This window comes from Lepisma saccharinum, unplaced genomic scaffold (genome assembly GCF_977018435.1).
Source record: "Lepisma saccharinum unplaced genomic scaffold, izLepSacc3.1 HAP1_SCAFFOLD_84, whole genome shotgun sequence".
Classification (NCBI taxonomy): domain Eukaryota; kingdom Metazoa; phylum Arthropoda; class Insecta; order Zygentoma; family Lepismatidae; genus Lepisma; species Lepisma saccharinum.
The window spans coordinates 1,281,449-1,287,986 of NW_028142920.1; positions in this window are offsets into that span (position 1 = coordinate 1,281,449).

Genomic DNA, 6,538 nt, shown 5'->3' on the forward strand with positions numbered 1-6,538 from the left:
GTGACACAATATAAACATTTTACATATGTATGTGTGTGTGTGTGTGTGTGTGTGCGGCTCTTTGGAATTTTGTAAATATTGGTAATAAACAGGGATAAAATATATGTCTTGGCTTTTTTCACTTATCACCCTTTTAAATATCCTCATGGTTTATATTTTTACTGGTAACAATCGTTAATAACAACATTAATAATTAACTATATAATGAAAAAGTGTGTATTGTGGACTTGTCGAAGATAAAGCATGAGAGCTTTTCTTCACACTGGTAAAACTCGGTGTTAATAACAACATTAATAATTAACTATATAATGAAAAAGTGTGTATTGTGAATTTGTCGGAGATAAAGCATGAGAGCTTTTCTTCACACTGGTAAGAATCTGTGTTAATAACAACATTAATAATTAACTATACAATAAAAAAAATGTGTATTGTGGACTTGTCGGAGATAAAGCATGAGAGCTTTTCTGCACAGCGCTGGACACGCAAAGGCAAGTATCTTTATTTTCATTCTATTTCTAACAATGATTCGCTATTTTTTCTTGTCACTATAAAAAACTAATTCAATTTTTCTTTTATCACATCTGTCGCCATTTTGCTTGTTTTTGTTTAATTCCTCTTTATGCATTGAGGTTAATCGAAATATAACTTTAGACTTTTACCTGGAATTGAAACATAGAATCTTGCCTCCTTTGATTGAATCGAACCTGTGACTCCTCTTTGATCACAAAACAATAGTGACGGCCATCTTGCTTATTTTACCTACTCTTTATGCATTTAAGCTAATCGGTATTGGGGCCCCACACGGCAAAACAACAGATTCTAATTTATCTTTATACATTAGCGGTAAAGTCTTTGCGTTGTAATCAAAAGGCATTTTGTTTTGATTTTTAATATCTGTTCCTGCCTAAATACTAATGGGGACTCAACACACTTCTTTTTTTTTTTTAAAAAAAAACATCATTATCAGCCAATTTAACATTGTGATTCGAACCCGGGACCTTTTCATTACAGCATAAACATCCTATTTCCAATTAGTTCATTTTCTCTTTGTGCACAAAAAGCTAATCGGAACTTTTAAACAAATACAATTGAATATCCAATTTTCACCAACATTGGGAATCGAACCCTCAACCACTTGATTAAAACATCTCGCGGAATAAAAAAACAACCCCCGCGCCGCGCCGCGCCGCCCCGCCCCGCGCCGCGCCGCCCCGCCCCGCGCCGCGCCGCCCCGCCCCGCACCGCCCCGCGCCGCGCCGCCCCGCCCCGCACCGCGCCGCGCCGCGCCGCCGCCGCTAAACACAAAACGCGGCCGCCATATTGATTTTATTCAAATACTATTTATGCACAGATGGACTAATCGGGACCTATAATGGCGGGACAAAACAATTGGCCTCATTTAACTACCTAGAGAATCGAACCCGCGACCTCTTCATTACCAGGCGACAACATTAACCACTAACCCAAGGCCGCCATATTGATTTTATTCAAACACTATTTATGCACAGATGGACTAATCGGGGACCTATAATGGTGGGATTAAACAATTGGCCTAATTTAACTACCTAGAGAATCGAACCCGCGACCTCTTCATTGCCAGGTAACAACATTAACCACTAACCCAACTCGATTTTCGAACTCAACCATTTTGTTGCCTTTATTTACACACAGGCTAATCGAGACCATTCAATATTGACATCGTCGACTTGTAATCAAGGGGGTCCCAGGTTCGATACTCGGTGGAGGCACATAGTGGTCCGAATCACCACTTTTCAACTGTAGCTCCACTCCTGATTAGTCTTGCCGTGCATAAACTGGACTTAAAAAAACTAACTCAATCTATCAATCAATCAATATTGACTCTACCAGGAATCGAACCCTCGACGCCTCTTGTTTTACAGAGCAATAACCTTAGCCGCTAAGCTTGCGGGGGGTACAAAACCTTCGGCGCCATCTTTAAATCATTTCTTCATGTCTTTGAATCATACGCAATGGTTGCGCGCGGATTTCCTCCAAAAACACACACACAAACACGTGTTAGGTTAGCATACATCAAGAAACAACGTGACAAATCCATTGACCCCCTCCCCCACCGCTTCCGATGTCTTCAAGGTGATCAGACACGTTCTGCTGAGTCAACAATAAAATCGCTCGTGGCCCGCTACCACCGGATGTAACATAACACCAGCCGCATCAAATTTTTGCTGACGCGTAGGAATATAATGCTGCCATTACTACTCTCCCATCTGAAAATTTGAAAATTCTTAAAAAATTCGACCAAAATCTTGATGTCTCCAATCTTTTGTTTTGTACGTTTTTTCCACGTGTCTTGACACATAATGTATCCATGCAAAGTTTGGTGAAGATCTGAGTATGTAGTTTTTGACCTTATATGGAACCTCCTATCTGAAAATTTGAAAATTCTTAAAAAATTCGTCCAAAATCTTGATGTCTCCAATCTCTTGTTTTGTACGTTTTTTCCACGTGTCTTGACATCCAATGTATCCCTGCAAAGTTTGGTGAAGATCTGAGTATGTAGTTTTTGACCTTATCTGGAACCTCCCATCTGAAAATTTGAAAATTCCTAAAAAATCCGTGCAAAATCTGGATGACCCCAATCTCTTGTTTTGTACGTTTTTTCCACGTGTCTTGACATCCAATGTATTCCTGCAATGTTTGGTGAAGATCTGAGTATGTAGTTTTTGACCTTATATGGAACCTCCTATCTGAAAATTTGAAAATTCTTAAAAAATTCGACCAAAATCTTGATGTTCCGAATCCTATGTTTTGTATGTTTTTTCCACGTGTCTTGACATCCAATGTATCCATGCAAAGTTTGGTGAAGATCTGAGTATGTAGTTTTTGACCTTATATTGAACCTCCCATCTGAAAATTTGAAAATTCTTAAAAAATTCGTCCAAAATCTTGATGACCCCAATCTCTTGTTTTGTACGTTTTTTCCACGTGTCTTGACATCCAAAGTATCCCTGCAAAGTTTGGTGAAGATCTGAGTATGTAGTTTTTGACCTTATATGGAACCTCCCTTCTGAAAATTTGAGAATTCTTAAAAAATTCGTCCAAAATCTTGATGTCTCCAATCTCTTGTTTTGTACGTTTTTTCCACGTGTCTTGACATCCAATGTATCCATGCAAAGTTTGGTGAAGATCTGAGTATGTCGTTTTTGACCTTATCTGGAACCTCCCATCTGAAAATTTGAAAATTCTTAAAAAATCCGTGCAAAATCTTGATGACCCCAATCTCTTGTTTTGTACGTTTTTTCCACGTGTCTTGACATCCAATGTATCCATGCAAAGTTTGGTGAAGATCTGAGTATGTCGTTTTTGACCTTATCTGGAACCTCCCATCTGAAAATTTGAAAATTCTTAAAAAATTCGTCGAAAATCTTGATGTCTCCAATCTCTTGTTTTGTACGTTTTTTCCACGTGTCTTGACATGCAAAGTATCCCTGCAACGTTTGGTGAAGATCTGAGTATGTAGTTTTTGACCTTATCTGGAACCTCCTATCTGAAAATTTGAAAATTCTTCAAAAATTCGTCGAAAATCTTGATGTCTCCAATCTCTTGTTTTGTACGTTTTTTCCACGTGTCTTGACATCCAAAGTATCCCTGCAATGTTTGGTGGAGATCTGAGTATGTAGTTTTTGACCTTATCTGGGACCTCCTATCAGAAAATTTGAAAATTCTTCAAAAATTCGTCCAAAATCTTGATGTCTCCAATCTCTTGTTTTGTACGTTTTTTCCACGTGTCTCGACCTCCAATGTATCCCTGCAAAGTTTGGTGAAGATCTGAGTATGTCGTTTTTGACCTTATCTGGAACATCCTTTCTGAAAATTTGAAAATTCTTAAAAAATTCGTCGAAAATCTTGATGTCTCCAATCTCTTGTTTTGTACGTTTTTTCCACGTGTCTTGACATCCAATGTATCCCTGCAAAGTTTGGTGAAGATCTGAGTATGTAGTTTTTGACCTTATATGGAACCTCCTATCTGAAAATTTGAAAATTCTTAAAAAATTCGTCCAAAATCTTGATGTCACCAATCCTATGTTTTGTATGTTTTTTCCACGTGTCTTGACATCCAATGTATCCATGCAAAGTTTGGTGAAGATCTGAGTATGTCGTTTTTGACCTTATCTTGATCCTCCCATCTGAAAATTTGAAAATTCTTAAAAAATTCGTCGAAAATCTTGATGTCTCCGATCTCTTGTTTTGTACGTTTTTTCCACGTGTCTTGACATGCAAAGTATTCCTGCAAAGTTTGGTGAAGATCTGAGTATGTAGTTTTTGACCTTATATGGAACCTCCTTTCTGAAAATTTGAGAATTCTTAAAAAATTCGTCCAAAATCTTGATGTTCCGAATCCTATGTTTTGTATGTTTTTTCCACGTGTCTTGACATCCAATGTATCCATGCAAAGTTTGGTGAAGATCTGAGTATGTAGTTTTTGACCTTATATTGAACCTCCTTTCTGAAAATTTGAGAATTCTTAAAAAATTCGTCCAAAATCTTGATGTCTCCAATCTCTTGTTTTGTACGTTTTTTCCACGTGTCTTGACATCCAATGTATACATGCAAAGTTTGGTGAAGATCTGAGTATGTCGTTTTTGACCTTATCTGGAACCTCCCATCTGAAAATTTGAAAATTCTTAAAAAATCCGTGCAAAATCTTGATGACCCCAATCTCTTGTTTTGTACGTTTTTTCCACGTGTCTTGACATCCAATGTATCCATGCAAAGTTTGGTGAAGATCTGAGTATGTCGTTTTTGACCTTATCTGGAACCTCCCATCTGAAAATTTGAAAATTCTTAAAAAATTCGTCGAAAATCTTGATGTCTCCAATCTCTTGTTTTGTACGTTTTTTCCACGTGTCTTGACATGCAAAGTATCCCTGCAACGTTTGGTGAAGATCTGAGTATGTAGTTTTTGACCTTATCTGGAACCTCCTATCTGAAAATTTGAAAATTCTTAAAAAATTCGTCCAAAATCTTGATGTCTCCAATCTCTTGTTTTGTACGTTTTTTCCACGTGTCTTGACATCCAATGTATCCCTGCAATGTTTGGTGAAGATCTGAGTATGTAGTTTTTGACCTTATATGGAGCCTCCTATCTGAAAATTTGAAAATTCTTAAAAAATTCGTCCAAAATCTTGATGTCTCCAATCTCTTGTTTTGTACGTTCTTTCCACGTGTCTTGACATCCAATGTATCCCTGCAATGTTTGGTGAAGATCTGAGTATGTAGTTTTTGACCTTATATGGAACCTCCTATCTGAAAATTTGAAAATTCTTAAAAGAATTTAACAAAATCTTGATGTCCCCAATCCTATGTTTTGTATGTTTTTTCCACGTGTCTTGACATACAATGTATCCCTGCAGAGTTTGGTGAAGATCTGAGTATGTAGTTTTTGACCTTATCTGGAACCTCCCATCTGAAAATTTGAAAATTCCTAAAAAATCCGTCCAAAATCTTGTTGACCCGAATCTCTTGTTTTGTACGTTTTTTCCACGTGTCTTGACATCCAATGTATCCCTGCAAAGTTTGGTGAAGATCTGAGTATGTAGTTTTTGACCTTATCTGGAACCGCATTTCTGAAAATTTGAAAATTTTTAAAAAAATCGTCCAAAATCTTGATGTCTCCAATCTCTTGTTTTGTACGTTTTTTCCACGTGTCTTGACATCCAATGTATCCCTGCAAAGTTTGGTGAAGATCTGAGTATGTAGTTTTTGACCTTATATGGAAACTCCTATCTGAAAATTTGAAAATTCTTAAAAAATTCGTCCAAAATCTTGATGTCTCCAATCTCTTGTTTTGTACGTTTTTTCCACGTGTCTTGATATCCAATGTATCCCTGCAAAGTTTGGTGAAGATCTGAGTATGTCGTTTTTGACCTTATCTGGAACATCCTTTCTGAAAATTTGAAAATTGTTAAAAAATTCGTCCAAAATCTTGATGTCTCCAATCTCTTTTTTGTACGTTTTTTCCACGTGTCTTGACATCCAATGTATCCCTGCAAAGTTTGGTGAAGATCTGAGTATGTAGTTTTTGACCTTATCTGGAACCTCCCATCTGAAAATTTGAAAATTCTTAAAAAATTCGACCAAAATCTTGATGTCTCCAATCTTTTGTTTTGTACGTTTTTTCCACGTGTCTTGACACATAATGTATCCATGCAAAGTTTGGTGAAGATCTGAGTATGTAGTTTTTGACCTTATATGGAACCTCCTATCTGAAAATTTGAAAATTCTTAAAAAATTCGTCCAAAATCTTGATGTCTCCAATCTCTTGTTTTGTACGTTTTTTCCACGTGTCTTGACATCCAATGTATCCCTGCAAATATTTGGTGAAGATCTGAGTATGTAGTTTTTGACCTTATCTGGAACCTCCCATCTGAAAATTTGAAAATTCCTAAAAAATCCGTGCAAAATCTTGATGACCCCAATCTCTTGTTTTGTACGTTTTTTCCACGTGTCTTGACATCCAATGTATTCCTGCAATGTTTGGTGAAGATCTGAGTATGTA